The following is an 18,184-nucleotide window of genomic DNA, read 5'->3' on the forward strand; positions in this document are numbered from 1 at the left end:
AATTCTGATACTGCTGGATCAAAGAAAATGTTCTTTTTAAGAACTCCAATAGACATTGGTAAATCGCGCTCCAAATTGGTACACCAATGAACGCTGTCTTGAACACTGCATAAGGGCACCTCTTCATTTAAAATAGAAATAATGGATGGGATATATTTGCATGGGTGTATTTCAGAGTTCATGAGCTCCAGCAATGCACAGTGCCATGAAAACTGGGTCTCCCTCCTTCCTCCCCTACTCCCTTCCCACTCTGCCTTCCCTCCTTCTTGCCTTGTTTTTCTTCCTTCTTTCCTTCTCCTTCTCTCCTTTCCCTCCATCTTTCTTCCTTTCTTCCCTCCCTCCTGCCCTTCCTTTCTTCCTTCCCACCATGTTACGGGAGGAGAGACATGCAGGAAATTAGAGTGAAGGTCATGTTCCTGTTAGAGAATTAGAAGAAAACAGGGAACGGGCTTAGCTGGAGCAGGCTGCTCCCTCTGGCAGGACAGATGCTGAAACTGGACCCATACAGAGGAGGTCAGCGTGGCCCCTGTTTGAGGATGATATACAATTCCGTGAAGTATTCCATATGTTACAGTAACTGTGATGTGACGATGTGCTCACTAACCTTATTGTGGTGTGCTGGGCTAAGTCACTTCAGTTGTGTCCAACTCTTTGTGACCGAATGGACGGTAGCCTGCCAGGCTCCTCTGTCCATAGGATTCTCCAGGCAAGGATTGCCATTTCCTGCTCCAGGAATCTTCCTGACCCAGGGATTGAACCCGTGTCTCTTACATCTCCTGCACTGGCCGGCGGGTTCTTCACCACTTGCACTATCTGGGAAGCTTAATCTTATTGTGGTAATTGTGTTAAATCATGATGTACAAACCATCACACTGTACATGTTAAAAGACGAACTGAGGCATATTAAAAAATTTAAGAGTTTATTGAGCAAAAATAGATTTGAATGGAGTGGTGTTAAATTACAAGTGGTAAAGGCCCTCCACTGACGGGAGCTCAAGGAGAGACCCTCTAGAGAAAAGGTGAAAGCAAAGTGAGGAAATGATTGATGATCGGCTTCAGCCTCAAGCCTGATGGGTGGTTTGTGCTCAGCTGTCGTTGAGTTTCAATTTCGTAACCTTGAGGCATATACAAATTTAGATTTTGGCTTGCTGATGTCGGCCGCAATAGCGTGAGAGCCACACTGAACTCATGACCTACCAGTTTAATTAACCTAGTATACACCTTAACCTTAACAACATTGCATGTCAAATGTATCTTGAGAAAGCAGGAATGAAACTTGGGAGCAGACTGTTATGGGGAATACAGTACATAGAAATAAATCTGCAGTATGGGCAAGCTGGGAGGGACAATTTGGATGTATCTCATTTTCCTGGGCACAGAAAGGATTCAGGGAGGATCCTTGTTAAGATGCAGATTCTGATTCTGCATGTCTAGGGTGAGACCTGAGGTTCTGCATTTCTAATGGGCTTGCAAGTGACACTTATGCAACTGGTCTGGGATCACACTTTGAGGAACAGCACTTAGTTGACAAAGCCTATTGCCAGAAACCACAGGCGCAGCAGCAGCAACCAGTGGGGAGGGGGTGAGCATTACTGTTAGAGTCAGGAGCGCCCCTGCAAGTGCTACAAGGTGACAAAGAGACGGCAGGCTCAGCCTGTCACTGCTATTTCGTCCACCAGCTCCAGTCGGGCCCATCGCAGCAAGGGGGCCAAGCAAATGCTGCATGAAACCTATGCTTACTTCCCCCACTCCTACAGGAACCCTTACCTTTAAATCCGATCATATTCTATTTGCTTCATCTCCAGAAGTCAGTAATAACTTCTGTCACACAGAGTCCTTCAGTATTTCCTTGATTCGAAGAATACCTGATGTCGCTGACTCTGTGCAGGGTTTAAGCAACAATCACTTGCCTTTGGTTCAGTCTGCCCACAGCCTGCAGCTGGAGGGACAGAGGCCCTGCCTGTTACTTTCTTTATGAGGTGAGATGAACACGGTACGACTACTGCCCGAAGGCCCAGAATTAACATGCGGCCTTACAGCGCTGCAGCTTCCCCTGGATTGGGCTACTTGCAAGCTTCTCTGCAACCTCCCCATATCCCACCAAGATATCTCCTGAAGTGTTACATTCGGCAAAGCTAAGGGTGCTAACCTATGTGTAGGAACCAGGACACTGCTATATTTAAGTCTTCCTGTGTGATTGTTCCCTTGCCATCAATCCTTGTAGATCAAGAGGAGTTTAAATGCTAACTTCAAAAATTCACAAGCTGCAGTTGACAGGAACATTCTTCACCTCCCTGATCCAAGCAGACAATGCGTGATGCTGGAGGGCTAGCTGTTACCTCTCTCAGCTTCTGCGCAAGGATAGGGAGCCCAGATGATACCTGAGGACACACACACACACACACACACACAATACAAACAAGAGCTCTGGTTTGAAGCCTTAGGGAAACTAGCTAATGCTTGCTCTCCTTTTCAAAACATAATCAAGAGAACAAGACTTGAACAAGCACAAGTCTTAAGAACTTTGTCACCTGATGAAGCTGTTCAGTGTATCCTCTGTGTTTATTTATACTCAGAAAAGTATTTGTATCTAAGAAATAGGTTCTGTGTAAGTGAATGGTATATTCTTCTAAAGCCTGGCGGATACTCAGAGTCAGCTTTCTGAGTAATAGACACAAATTAAGGATCCATGAGAAAAATTTCTAATACGCTTGTTATTCACTTTAAATTTTGCTTTAATTAAGGATCATTAAAATATATGATGGTTAGCAATTGGGTTGTTTTATGCTTGATTCATGATTTCATTTGCATTAAAAAGTTTTGAGTAGAAAATCAGAGAGGCATAATGTTTCTTTCCTTTTTCAAGAAATTAGGATGTATAAACTCTATGTTTATAACAACCACAAAACAATTATCTACCTAGTGTACAAAAGAAAACAGACAACTCTTTGAGAGTTATCTTTATATATAAACACATCAAAAGCCATACAGATCTTTATGCATTTATATGGATGATTTAAAAGAAATATGAAATGGGAGCTTAGAGAAAGGCTTGTTTCAGGACCATTGAATGTCAAGACCCTTTTCCACCAAGGATGCTGAAGGAACGGCTCAGGTTTCATCGAGGAACAAGAAGTGCATAACCCTGGTCTGCTCCAAGGACACCTTTGTCATGGGTGTGCTGGCAGGCTGCACCAGTACCAAAACTATTGCCTCTGTTTCAAACCCACTCTTTCCTACTTGCACTGGGATGCTGAGCCCATGTCTCTGCTGACCATATTTTCCCTTTGCCAGCAGCTTTCTACTAGGCTCTGCCAGAAGGGGGTGCCAGAGGGAGACAGGTGAGCCGGAGGACTTCCCTCCCATCCCTGTGAATGTCAGGCTGACCCACTCCAGTGAATTCACCAGCAGCCAGTGAATTCACTTCTGGTTTCTCCAACCTGTCCAACTTTCCTGTAAACCCTCAGAGACCCCAGCGCAAGAAGCTGGCACTCTCTTTTTGCAACCTGGGCTCCACACTACGGGGCCCCTCTGCAAGCTCAGAGCTATTAGCGTGAGTGACCCAGCAGTCCCCCCCTGAATGTCTGAGTCTCTGTGCTCAGGGCCCCTCCTCCAGGCTTCTGAGTTTTCATATCCCAAGCTCTTCCTCCTACTCTTCCAACCTTGGGGGCAACCATTTCCTGCACTTGCTACTCTGAGATATTCCAGTATCCCCTGTGTCTTCTTGGCTCCCTAATACATGGTTAACAACTCAGTATTACACTCCCTCCACTAGAGCAACTGGTGTGTACCTTCTCTCAACAGGCCCTACCTATGGACAAGCTGGCAGAGAGGCTGGGCAGGGGTCCTTCCCAAGATGTGTTCTCTGAACACAGAAGATGTCCTTATGTGATCTGTTGTGTGATTTGATATTAAATCAGCTGTAGGTCAAGCTACCTGGCCCTTACCAAGGCATCAGAGATGAGCACAAGAAAAAGTTGTTCTGTGATCTTCCACCTCCATCCACTGCTACCCACGTTCTAACAGGAAATGGGAATGAATAGGCTGTGAGGTGGTAATTACAGAATTCTACAACAACTTCCTCAGTGTATACACACTCACAAGCAGGTTTACACACTCATGAACATACACCCACACACCACACCATACACAGTTTTTCGCCATTTCTTCAGTGAGAAGTTAAAGCAATGAGAGGGATTTCCAGAGAGGAATCTGGAGAGCCACAACCAGGACACCAGGTGTGGTTTGTTGTTTTAGTTGCCAAGTCATGTCCAACTCTTTATGACCCCAAGGACTGTAGCCAGCCAGGCTCCTCTGTTCATGTGGTTAGATGAAGAGAATTCGATGTCGTTAGCAGAATAAATGCCAGCAATGTTGGGGTTGCAGTTGACATTTATTTCCCTATACAGTGGACTAAAAAGAAAATGCGCCTTGATTTGAAATAGTTTTAAATGAGTGGGAAAATTCCCAGTAATTCATTTACTTTTAGGAAAAGCATAATGCTAAAGTGCTGCTTGTTCAGCTGTCAGCCCAGGAGGCAACACTCTGACCGGAACAAACACTCCTGTTTTTGCAGGAGGCAGTCATGTGCTGCACGAGTCTTGCTCAGGCAAGTTCCCAAGAACCTTTCGTTCATGCTGCTTTAACGCAGCAAGATTGCACACAGGGAAACACTGCGTGAAAGATGTCAGGTGCGTTGCTTTGTCTACGACAGTGAGGACTGGAAATAACTCCTGAATCTTGTCTATTTCTCTTGCCTCTCATTTTTTGTCTTCCTATTTGAACCATCCTGGAACAGGCACGCATGAGCACCATAGGGATCCTGAGACTCTTGGCTGAATCACCTTTGCCCCTAGTCGAGGTTGGAAGGAATCAACTTGAGTTTGTGGTGCTTGTTACAGATGTAGAAGCTACAGTTATAGGCTGAGTTGGCCGAACATTCATTTGAAAAATATTCAGTGTCTTCTAGAGAGACAGTGGCAGGCTATAGCAGATTCTTCAGAGGAAGGATCCCTGCAGCCCATACCTGCCCGGATCCCACACTACCCGGAAATTGCCTGGATCAGTCCTCAGGATCCCTGCATTCTAGGTCTGCTCTGTCCACAGGCTGAGGCTTAGAGGACATTCCTGTCATCTGCAGAGTGAGCTCAAAGCTATACTGCATGTCCTCCAGACTAAATATCAACAGGTTACAGAGATGCTACATTGTCTTGATGGCATGAGAACCGTTTCAGTTTTCACAGTCTGGAGATGGCACATGCCCACACAGTCCATTCCAGTCAGCATCTAGTATTAGACAGTGGCTGGACACAGGCATCAGTGTGGCAGGAGGTGCTGCTGATGTGGGGTGGGGGAGGAGACCCTGGATGCTGGACACAGACATGACTACAATTAACCCTTCTCCTGTGTCCCAAGCCCTGGACCTAATTACCTCAGGTAATAACAGGCATTGTTATCCACATTCACAGATGATGAGGTTAAATCTCAAAGAGGCAAAGCTGTGGCTCAAGGTCATAGAGCTGTTTGATGGCAAAAAGTCAGAGCTTATACCCAGGTCTCCTTCTCAGGGCAATCACAAAGCCCCGTCTGACTCCCTCTCTCCCCACTCAATTTTAGGCTTTAAGAGCCTTTTCTCAGGTGATTACAATTTTACAGGCAAAACTCATAACTCCTTGGGTGACAGTGACCTGGTTATCATATTATGACAGGTTAGTATTTTCCTAAGATTAACCAGCCAGTTCTTTAAAATAAAAAGTAAGTTTAAAGCCTCTCTGGTCTTTGTGGGCATTCATTGAATTGGCCAGTGGTTTAACTGAACTGAACTTACAACTGTTGCTGCGTTCTCCTCTTCTCCAGTGCATCTATCCCTGGACCTTACTGATTTGCATGCACTGTGCTTTTCATTCTGGTCTCCAGTGTTCCTTCTAAGTGACAAACATCTGCCACCTTGGCACATTCTTTAATACTTCTGTTTTTGCATGCATGCTCCTAAACAGGATTTACTCATCACTATTCAGCTAACAACTTGGAGAGCAACAGTGGGCTTCCACGTGCTTGATCAAATTTAGGTCAAAAGTCATAAGAAACAAATGAGAGTAGGCAACATTATCTTTCCCATTTTATGAAGCAGGAAAGGGAGGCTCAGAAAACTCAGCAAGTCACTCAAAACTACAGAGCAGGTAAGTCACAGAGTTGATCTGGAAGTTCCAGCCAAATTTCCAGGGCTGACACAGTTCCCAACACATGTAAACAGAGCTTGAGGGATCCCCAGAACCCCATTGTACACAGCAGAATTTGTGGAAGGAGGAAAGTAGTTAACAGGGCTAGTGGTATTTCCTTCCCTCCAACCTTGGTATAGGAAGAAGCTCTGTGGTCCTCAGGCTGTGGAGCTAGATGCAATGGCTGGGCTGTCAATGTTTACAGACATTCCATCAGGGGTGCTGACAAAAGCAGCTTAAAGAAATGAAACATCATTCTCAAGCACAGTTTGGAAGATACAAACTGCTTGAGATGCCCCATTATGTTGTTACACAACTCCTGTATTTTCTGTATTCATCATTTTTTTCCTGCAGATAATACAGACTGTACTCCCTTCTACTGATGTGCAGAAGCAGCCAAGAAACATCCTGCTGCAGTTGACACTCAAAAGGTGCAAATATGCCAGAGCCTCTGACATTGCTTTTCACTTTTAAGTTTGAAAGAATATGTGTCATATACAAAGTAAAAGTTAAAAATTAAAAACAATATAATGTTTAGAATGTAATAGCAAGATGTTCATCAGTGAATTTGTCTGTGAAATTTCTCCCCATCTAGTCCTGAGAAGTCATCTTTGAGGCCCCACTCTCTCCTATGAACACCTCGTAGCAAGCCTCACATGAAAGCCCTTCTCCTTACTTCAGCCCTACATGCTATCCAGAGAAAACAGACCTCTGGTTGTCTGAAAACTGCCCTTAAAGCCCATTTTCCTTAAGTCTAATCACAGTCCACCCAAGGGATTATTATAGATGAGTGAGTGATCTTCTGGAGACTTGGGGACACCAGAAGGAAGAAACTCATTTGTTTATGTCCCTATATTTCATTCATCCATCCACTCACTCATCCTTATGTACTCATTGAATACCTAATCTTTGTGCCAAGGAATCAAAGCATCCTGTTTAAATCATCTCCGTATCTTTTTTCCATGGACAAATGCAATAAGGAAGTCTTACAAATGCAAAAATCATATCTGCCTTTCAAAACACACTCTTTCACCCTCACATTTCTCAACATGAGGGGCATTTTCTTTATAACACTCTTCAGGCTGTCTGGCAAAAACCTTCTAAGTTAGTTTACTCACCACCTTCCACTTAGGCAAAAAATTGTGTCATACAAACACACGTACAAATTACAGAGCACTTGTCTTATACCCAAATAACCTAGTCTATGAAGAATCTTGGTATGATTTGAGGGGTACTGAAACCTCATTGTCTGGAAGCTGTGTTTAATGAGGACCCTTTCCTGGTCTTCCTTTCTTGTTTGATGGGGTCTCATAATAAGCATCATGTCCATGCTTCTGATTGCAGGAGATCAATGTTAGCCTGCATCCTAACTAGGAAATGACTCTTTTATGAATTTTTAAAGTAATCCAAGTAGCAATTTCAGAGACTAACTTTGTGTTGCTTTGGTTTCCCCCCAAAATTCAATTAGGAAAGAATGTATACCAGTGAATTTTAAAATGTTTTCCCCAATTCCATGGCAGGTAAAATATTCACAGAGACCAAGGGTCCTAATATTCCAGAAAGCTACAGGCCAAGCAAACAGCAAAAAGCACGCTGGAGGAATTCAGTAGCACCTAGCATTGTACAGAATGCATAGAGGAAGTACGAATTACAAAAACTAGACAATAGTGACTGTACTTAAGTTGAATCTTACCAATCATTAGCAGCTAATATAATTAAGTTTTACAAATTGTTAAAGGGTTCTGATACAAAGAATACGTCATCTCAGTCCAGAATAGAGTGGGACATGCAGAAGCCCACCAGCAAAATCTATGCCATACAAGGAGGAGAAAAAGCTAGACCAGACTGGACAAGTCATGCTGCAGAAGGGTAACTGCCACATCCTAGGGAAGGAGCTAGAAATGTGTTGTCCTCATTCTATCTTGTCCTCTGTACCCCTGCATTTAGCCATCAGATTTCTTCATTCATACTGTTCACATGCCAAAAAGTAAAGTTGATCACACTCCACAAATACTTGAGAGACCTTTAGACAGTTCTGTGTTAAGAAACACTTCATGCTTTAATATGTCAAGACTTTCTCAGCTATTACAGATACATAATATAATAAGTCTTATATGGAAAAAGCTTGAACATGGGCAAACCAACCCAGCAGAATCCCTTCCTGAAGTCTGAAGAGGCTCCATGTTGAGTTACTGTTGGGTGGCCTGCTTTTCTTTGAACATCTAAACTAGTGATTGTACTTCAACACTTCTTTATTAGGAGTTGACCATAAAAATAGAAAGTGAAACACAGTTAATTAATGCATGGCAGTAGGGAAACACACTCATCAGATCAGCCAAGGGCATCCCTGTCATTTATTCCTCAGAGACTTCAAATCAAAATCTGTCTTCAGTTTTGCTCTTAACTCTTCTTCAAGGGTCACGTATTTTTAATTTAAAAAAAATGCAAGAAGGAAACATTTAATTCTAATTAAAATCAACAGATTGTAAATTTTCTCTAAGTACTTCTAGTCTTACTTTTAAATAGAGTTAAACGCCCTAGAAGACTATGTGGTCTAGTTCATCATAGACCATCACCAAAAGAAGCCACCTCTATGAACTTCCCATCTGCATTTCCTGCATAAAGACGGTTGAGGATGTAACATCCCTCCATATGCTCTACACGAAACTAAACACAAAAGCTCCGTCTCCCCTGAGGAACCAGTAACAGTCACATTCTTGCTAACGAGAACTAGTAACCATATCATGTCTCTCTGTTTTGACTTGGTCTCCTAGAAGCTCAGGACCACACTTCACACTCAGCCATAGCAACAACAGTCACACTTTGACTACCCCTCACTTCTCTCTGATCTTCATTTTCTACATATATTATTTTATTAGGTTTATTGCATATTTCATTTAATGTAAAAATGAATTAAATAAACTTCTCTCGGGAGTTAGAGTCTGATCAGCACAACATGATATGCATACGTGTCAACTGGTAGTCTGATTTTCAGATCCCTTCAACAGAGAGTTAGAGAATAAATTTTTAAGTAAAATTTCAGTCTTTCAAAGACAAAGACTGTGTCTCGTTTCTCTCTTCTGCCTTCTGCTACTGAAGGCAATAAGGACTTACACTGCTTATTGAGGGCTAGGTCCATATTTCTTAGAATTTGATATAAACTGGGACTGGAACTTGGCTCCAAAGTAGGAGTTGCAGGATTAGAAGATAAGTAAAGAAGGTTTCAATTTCTGTGGTGAGAAGTCCTCTGATCTCATAGAGTTGGGGAGACTTGTGGTAATCTGGTGCATGATTGCAAGCTGTCCTGAGGCTCCTGGATCCAGGGGCCTGGTGGAGTTCCAGAGAGTCTGGCAGCATTGCAGCAGCAGGGGACGATGGCCTAATGGAAAATTGTCCAAGACCAACGACTTGAACAAGAGACAAGGGAGATAGAGCCCTGTGCCTGGGCAGCAACCTATGCCTCTGTAAGCTGCTTTCTCTCACTTGCCCCACTCTCCTCAAATCTCAGCTGGTTCTCTGCTTTTCTCTGTGATGTACATCATAATTTCCTGGGATTGGAATGCTGCTGTTGAAAGATACATTAGAAAATAATTCTTTCTTCTCTCCTCTTGTGAGATGATGCAAAATCAAAGGCACCCTGCCTTTTCTGAAATCTCTTTTGTCAGTTTCATTTCTGCCCTGATATTGATGAGAATGTACAGTTTGATAACAGTGAGACGGGAATACATGAGCTCAGCTTCCTGCCTGTGCTGTCATCCAGGCTGGGTCTGTAACTGAGCAGGGCTCCAAAGTCATGGCAAATCAGAACAGCAAAACAGAGGCTGAGAAGTCTCTGATGTGCTTGAGAAAATCTATTCCTATGTCCAGCATGATTAGTCTGTGGAAAGACCTAGTTGATGAGCTGAAAATATAACTGTGTTCATAGATTAGAAGAATTAATATTAAAATACACTACCTAAGGCAATTTACAGATTCAGTGCGATTCCTATTGCATTCCAATGGCATTTTTCATAGAACTAGAACAAATAATATAAACAATGTATACGGAAACACAAAAGATCCCAAATAGGCAAAACAATCTTTAGAAAAAAGGACAAAGCTGGAAGTATCATGCTCTCTGATTTCAAACTGCCCCACAAAGTTGCAGTAATCAAAACAGTATGGTATTAGCATGAAAACAGACACACTGATCAATGGAGTAGAATAGAGGGCCCAGAACCTATACTTACATGGTCAATTAATCTACAACAAATATGGCAAGGATACAGAATGGAGAAAAGACATCCTCTTCAGTAAAAAGTGTTGGGAAAACTCAGTAGCGAAATTTGAAAGAATCAAACTGAACTGCATTCTCATACTATATACAAAAATAAACTCCAAATGGATTAGACTTAAATGTGAGACCTGAAATCATAAAACTTCTAGAAGAAAACATAGGCAGTTTTTCTTTGACATTGATCTTAGCAATTTTTTTCTGGATTTGTGTCCTCAGGCAAAGGAAACAAAAGGAAAAATAGTCAAATGGGATGACCTCAAACCAAAAAGCTTTTGTACAGTGAAGGAAACTGCCTACAAAATAAAATGACATCTACTGGATGGAGAAGATATTTGCAAATCACATATACAAAAAGGTTGAAAGTGAAAGTGTTAGTTGCTCAGTCGTGTCCAACTATTTATGACGCCATGAACTGAAGGCCACCAGGTTCTTCTGTCCATGGAATTTTACAGGCAAGGATACTTGAGTGGGTAGGCATTCCTTTCTCCAGATCTTCCTGACCCAAGGATTGAACCCAGGTCTCCCATAGTACAGGCAGATTTGTTACCTTCTGAGCCACCAGGGAAGCCCAAAGTGAAAGTGTTAGTCACTCAGTCTTGTCTAACTCTTTGTGACCCCATAGACTGTAGTCTTTTAGTCTCCTATGTTCATGGAATTCTCCAGGCAAGAATACTGGAGTGTGTAGCCATTCTTTTCTCCAAGGGATCCTTTCAGCCCAGGGATCAAACCCAGGTCTCCTGCATTGCAGGCAGATTCTTTATTATCAGAGCCACCAGGGCCTGGTGGTTAATAATATTATTAAGAGTTTAATATCCAAAATATACAAAGAACTCACACAACTCAATATCAAAAAACAAACGACCTGATTAAGATATGGGCAGAGAAGCTGAATAGACATTTTTCTAAAGAAGACATACAGTACAGCCACTATGGAGAACAGTGTGGAGATTCCTTAAAAAACTGGAAATAGAACTGCCTTATGACCCAGCAATCCCACTGCTGGGCATACACACCAAGGAAACCAGAATTGAAAGAGACACGTGTACCCCAATGTTCATTGCAGCACTGTTTATAACAGCCAGGACATGGAAGCAACCTAGATGTCCATCAGCAGATGAATGGATAAGAAAGCTGTGGTACATATACACAATATACTCAGCCATTAAAAAGAATACATTTGAATCAGTTCTAATGAGGTAGATGAAACTGGAGCCGATTATACAGAGTGAAGTAAGCCAGAAAGAAAAACACCAATACAGTATACTAATGCATATATATGGAATTTAGAAAGATGGTAACGATAACCCTGTATGCGAGACAGCAAAAGAGACACAGATGTATAGAACAGTCTTTTGGACTCTGTGGGAGAGGGAGAGGGTGGGATGATTTGGGAGAATGGCATTGAGACATGTATAATATCATATAAGAAATGAATCACCAGTCTAGGTTCGATGCATGATACAGGATGCTTGGGGCTGGTGCACTGGGATGACCCAGAGAGACGGTATGGGGAGGGAGGTGGGAGGGGGGTTCAGGATTGGGAACATGTGTACACCCGTGGCAGATTCATGTTGATATATGGCAAAACCAATACAGTATTATAAAGTAAAATAAAATAAAATAAAATAAAAAGAAGACATACAGATGGCCAACAGACATATGAAAAAAATGCTCAACATCACTAATTATCAGGGAAAATGCAATTCAAAACCACAATGAGACATCACCTCACACTCAAAATGGCTATTACCAAAGAGAAATAACAAGTGTTGGTGAGGATGTGGAGAAAAGGGATCCCTCGTACAGTGTCGGTGGGACTACAACTATAAATAGCAGTATGAGGTTCCTCATAAAACTGAAAATAGAACTACCATATGATCTAGCAATTTTACTACTGAGTATTTACCTGAAGAAAACAAAACACTAATTCTAAAAGATATATGCATCTATGTTTACTGCAGCATTATTTACAAATCAAGATATGAAAGCAACCTAAGGGTCAGTGGATAGATGAATAGATAAAGAAGATGTTTATACATATATATATAAACATACATATATTATATGCATTTCCACATATATATATATATATATATATATATATATATATATATATAAAATGAAACATTACCCAGCCATAGAAAAGAAGGAAATCTTGTTAAAGATGGATAGAATTTCCTTGAGGATATTATGCAAAGTGAAATAAATCAGACGAATAAAGACAAATAACATGTAATTTCTCTTTTATGTGGAATCTAAAAAACAAGTAAATAAATGTAACAAAACAGAAACAGACTTACGGATACAGAGAATAAGCAGGTGGCTGCCATGTGGGAGGGGGTCGGGGGAATGAGTGAAATAGGTGAGGGAGGTTAAGAGGGACAACTTTTGAGTTACAAGAGAAATTAATCACAGGGATAAAATGTACAGCACTGGTAATATAGTCAGGAACTAGGTAATAACGTTGGTGACAGATGGTAACTAGACTTATCATGGTGATCATATTGTAATGTATAGAAATATCAAATCACTATGCTGTGCATCTGGAACTAACCGAATGTTACAGGTCAATTATACTTCAATAAACTCATAGAAAAAGAGTTCAGATTTGTGATTATCCAAGATGTCAAGACTGTATATTGTCACCCTGCTTATCTAACTTATATGCAGAATACATCATGAGAAACACTAGGCTAGAAGAAGCACAAGCTGGAATCAAGATTGCTGGGAGAAATATCAATAACCTCAGATATGCAGATGACACCACCCTTATGGCAGAAAGTGAAGAGGAGCTAAAGAGCCCCTTGATGAAAGTGAAAGAGGAGAGTGAAAAAGTTGGCTTAAAGCTCAACATTCAGAAAATGAAGATCATGGCATCTGGTCCCATCATTTCATGGGAAGTAGATGGGGAAACAGTGGAAACAGTGTCAGACTTTATTTTTTTGGGCTCCAAAATCACTGCAGATGGTGACTGCAGCCATGAAATTAAAAGACGCTTACTCCGTAGAAGAAAAGTTATGACCAAGCTAGATAGCATATTCAAGAGCAGAGACATTACTTTGTCAACAAAGGTCCATCTAGTCAAGGCTATGGTTTTTCCAGTAGTCATGTATGGATGTGAGAGTTGGACTGTGAAGAAAGCTGAGCACTGAAGAACTGATGCGTTTGAACTGTGGTGTTGGAGAAGACTCTTGAGAGTCCCCTGGACTGCAAGGAGATCCAACCAGTCCATTCTAAAGGAGATCAGCCCTGGGTGTTCTTTGGAAGGAATGATGATAAAGCTGAAACTCTAGTACTTTGGTGACCTCATGTGAAGAGTTGACTCATTGGAAAAGACTCTGATGCTGGGAAGGATGGGGGGCAGGAAGAAAAAGGGACAACAGAGGATGAGATGGCTGGATGACATCACTGACTCAATGGATGTGAGTTTGAGTGAACTCCGGGAGATGGTGATGGACAGGGAGGCCTGGCGTGCTGTGATTCATGGGGTCGCAAAGAGTCGGACACGACTGAGCGACTGAACTGAACTGAAGATGGGGGAAGAGGGAACTGGATGAAGGCAGTCAAAAGGTACAAATTACCAGTTATGAGATACATAAGTACTGGGATGTAATGTACAACATGAGAAATATAATTAACACTACTGTATGTTGTTATGAAAGTTGTTAAGAATTCTCATCTCAGGAAAAGAATATTTCTTTTTCTTTTTTGTATCTGTAAGAAATGATGGATGTTCACTAAACATATTATAGTCATCATTGCATGATGTATGTAAGTCAAATCATTATTCTGTACACCTTAAATTTATACAGTGCTGTATGTAGGTCAATTATGGAGCTTCCCTGGTGGCTTAGGGGTAAAGAATCTGCCTGCCAATGCAGGAGACACAAGTTTGATTCCTGGGTCGCGAAGATCCCCTGGAGAAGGAAATAGCAATTCACTCCAGTATTTTTGAGTGGAAAATCCCATGGACAGAGGAGCCTGGCAGGCCATAGTCCATGGGGTTACAAAGAGTAGGACATGACTTAGCGACTAAATAATGACCTACAATAAAGTAGGTCAATTCTAATTCAATAAAACTGGAAAAAAAAAACACCTTTTTTTAAAAAAAGAGTTCGATTACATAAATGTACAGAGTTTTGAAGGCATTCAAGAGTCTAATTAGTAACTCATTGTCTATTCAAATGTTTTAAACTGATATCTAGCCAATTGAAATAAATGGGGTCTTTTGAATGAAAAAAGTGATGAGTATCAAAACTGAACAAATACAGCAATAAATGTAAGACTTTCTCCTTAACCTGTGGTTTCTGGTGGTGCTTAGGATCTTTAGCACTGAACAAACTGCAGATATTTCAAAATAATAGAGGAACAGCTGTGTTAATTCACTCAATTTTATCACAAACATGCTTAATTGTTTCAAAATAATGCCGATTGCCTCCAGCTAGGAGAAATAAAAGTTTACTATAATTCATGCATGGTCTTAATGGGCATCAAAGACACAGAACATATTTGATTTATGGCGTAAAGAAGAAAAAAACTTAAACAAAGTAGAATAACCAGGAGACACCAGGAAGACTGTAAAAGCCTTGGTTCACGAACACGAACATGGCCCCAGAAGTCCTTGAATTTGTGCCTCCTGCCCCGCAACCATGTACTCTTGCCTGGAAAATCCCATGGACAGAGGAGCCCAGTAGGCTGTAGTCCACGGGGTCACTAAGAGTCGGACACGACTGAACAACTTCTCTTTCACTTTTCACTTTCATGCATTGGAGAAGGAAATGGCAACCCACTCCAGTGTTCTTGCCTGGAGAATCCCAGGGATGGGGGAGCCTGGTGGGCTTCTGTCTGTGGGGTCGCACAGAGTCGGACACGACTGCAGCGACTTAGCAGTAGCAGCAGCAGCCCTGCAACCATGGACATATGTTCTGCAGTTGACAATAGCTAAAGGGCCTCTTTAGGATCATTTGCTTGGAAGCAGGATTTCAAATCTGTAAAAAAAATTTGTGAAGAACTTAAAAGAACAAGTGTTTTCATAGTCAGTTAAAAACCAGCTCATAAGTCGGGGCAACTGCAAGGTCAGGAAGGAGGTGTGAGCAGGGAAGCTCCTAGCCCTTGCTGGTTGTCTGCTGAGTACTAAGCAGAGTGCTGTTGATATGCATGCTAATGATGCCCCCATTTCAAGGTGCAGAAACTGAGGCTGGAGGCAAAGGGACTCATCTGAGACCACAGAGTAAGAAGTGGAGCCAAGTTGTGAACTCAGATTGTTCAGATTCTAAAAACCACTTTCTGTTCATTTCAGCAATTTACCTCTGAGGTCACCCACTGTTACTGAAATAGGACAAATGGAAACTTCAGTAGGTACACACACACACACACACCCACACACACACACACACACACAAGTTGTCAAAAAAAAAACAGGTACAGAAGACTTCCGGGGCTAAGATAAGATCCTGAGGACACAGAATTGAGCAGAAGCCCAAGAGCCAAAGGAAAGGCTACAGCCCTGGCCTGAGAAGGGTTTTTTTTCCTGAGAAAGGGAGGAAAGCAACAGATGCCAGAAAATGGGGAGGAATGTGGAATTGGGGACGCCTGGGTGGTGTGGTGGTCACTGGTCTGTACCTCAGGATCCCTTCTCAGGAGTGAAGTCTGGTTCCCCAGCAGTGGGGAGCATCCCTTCCATCCACCAATAATGTTACAGGCAGGGCCACCCCAGCTTCAGCATACTCCATTCCCGGGTAAGGCCTTGCTGAGTGGTACCCTATCCTGGCTTATTCCTTTGCCCAGCTTCCTGCCCTCCCCGACATGTGTGGATCCAGGGAGCTGCCACACCCACCCCCCACCAGGAAAGCTTTCTGCAGGAAAATCATCTCAGACCAGAAAAGTTATCTCACTGCTTTCCAGTGAGTCTATCTGCAACAGGAAGTGAAAGAACATTTTTAACAACAGGGATGCCTAATGAATATTTGAAGTTGCATAAGTCCTTGTGATATGAAGCCTTTACCACTAGCCTTCAAATAGTCAGCAAAGGTCCAATGCCTTCATAGATGATTTGGTGAGTAAGGATGTGAAGGAAAATGAATAAAGGACCTAGATTTTCAGTCTAAGCCAACATGGCACAGAATGGAGGCAACAGAGAAGAAGATATTCAGAATACCAAAGACTTGTGGTTATCTCGGGAAGAGTGTGAACTACCACACGGGATGAGGACTTGAACCAGAACTTCCCAGGCCCTCAAGGGGCAGGAAAAGCTAGCTGACATGTGGGTTACAGCTATGAGGCTGAACCGTGCCTTCATGGAGAAGGGAAAGTCATTCCTGGTGCAGGCAACAGATGTAACAGGTCCACTTGAGGGAGGAGGCACCATCTGGGCAGTGCAAGGGCCTCTCCACACCTGCAGAGGAGATGAGCTGCTCTTCTGAACTTCCTGGATGTTGGCCCCACTTGGGCAGCACTTGGGATTCATCCCTGTCTTGTGAGTCACACCCAGGTGTCCAATCTCCCTGGCTAGGGTGTGAGGCTTCTCCCTCACACCTTCCACCTCACAGACCCTCAAGAAAAGCACAATCAATTGATAGCAGACCTCAAGGCAGCTGAGCAGGAAGAAGCCTGGCTGGCTCCTTAAAGGATCTCTTAAACCTACATGTATATTTGGAAAGGCTGCTCTGTGGGGAAGGAGTCCTCGTTTGCCAGTCACCGAGCCTTCCTTACACACAAGCTTTTATTTGTTGTTTTGAAATTGAAATGTTGGCTTCAATCAGCAGTTCCTTCAGAAGCGCTGCCTGATAATAACCTTTTATTACAGAAATGGAATGTTGGAGGCATAACTAACCCCTCTTCAGTGAGATTTGAAAAGTGGAGGAGAAATGAAGCAATGCTTCTTCTATTTCTCCACTGAAAGGTTATTTCAGGCAGTCAGACAGAATGAGCTTTATTCATAAAGAACCTGGAAAGCTTCAGATAGAAAGCTCTTTGTATTAAATATCTACATTTGACAAGGAGAAGCCTGAGTTCAGGAAATAAGATGCTGTTGAAACACAAACACCCACAGGCTCAGAAAAGCCTGTGATAGGCAGAGAATTCGACAGGAGCAGACCAAGCCTGGACACTAGCTGCGGCCTGGGTTACAAATTCTTCATCTTTTGTGGGCTGGCCCATACTAATGTGGAGGAAGAAATGGCAACCCACTCCATTATTCTTGCCTAGAAAATCCCATGGACAGAGGAGCTTGCCGGGCTACAGTCGATGAGGTCAGAGAGTCAGACGCGACTGAGTGGCTGAGCGCACACACACATACATACTAATGACCACCAAATGAGAACAAATAGGTTCCAAAGCATGATGCCAGGCTTGTGGTAACCAAGAGTTTCTGATGGGTCCTGGGCTCTTGGGTTACTCGCTCCCACTGTCACCGTCTCACCTTGGTAGTCGTTCCCAGCACTGGTTTTAGAATTAATCGGGCATCTATTGGAAATGTAGCTTTGCATTTACTAGCTGTATGACAGTAGGAACATTCCTTAACCTCTTTCTTACAAGATGGAGAGTCTTGCCCCCCTTACAGATACGTGGTAAGACCTGCACGTAATGGGGTGTTCACTCCCTGGCACAGAGGAAGCAACCTTCCCTCCACATAAACGTTGCTATAACTTTGGTACAGTTCAGAACCTGAGCTGAGAATATTACAAACTTC

General features: G+C 42.5%; 1 protein-coding gene and 1 non-coding gene across 5 annotated transcripts in view; one reads left to right on the plus strand and one right to left on the minus strand.

Annotated features, from left to right (window-relative positions):
* The window catches only part of NEK11 (NIMA related kinase 11), a 277,295-nt gene that overhangs the window by 17,802 nt on the left and 241,309 nt on the right, over positions 1 to 18,184 (minus strand). The gene's annotated exons all lie outside the window — the stretch shown is intronic.
* LOC138093671 (U6 spliceosomal RNA) lies at positions 468 to 571 on the plus strand. Its single transcript, XR_011146128.1, has one exon. It is a non-coding gene; the product is annotated as a U6 spliceosomal RNA (small nuclear RNA).

This window comes from Capricornis sumatraensis, chromosome 1 (genome assembly GCF_032405125.1).
Source record: "Capricornis sumatraensis isolate serow.1 chromosome 1, serow.2, whole genome shotgun sequence".
In the NCBI taxonomy this organism is placed as follows: Eukaryota; Metazoa; Chordata; class Mammalia; order Artiodactyla; family Bovidae; genus Capricornis; species Capricornis sumatraensis.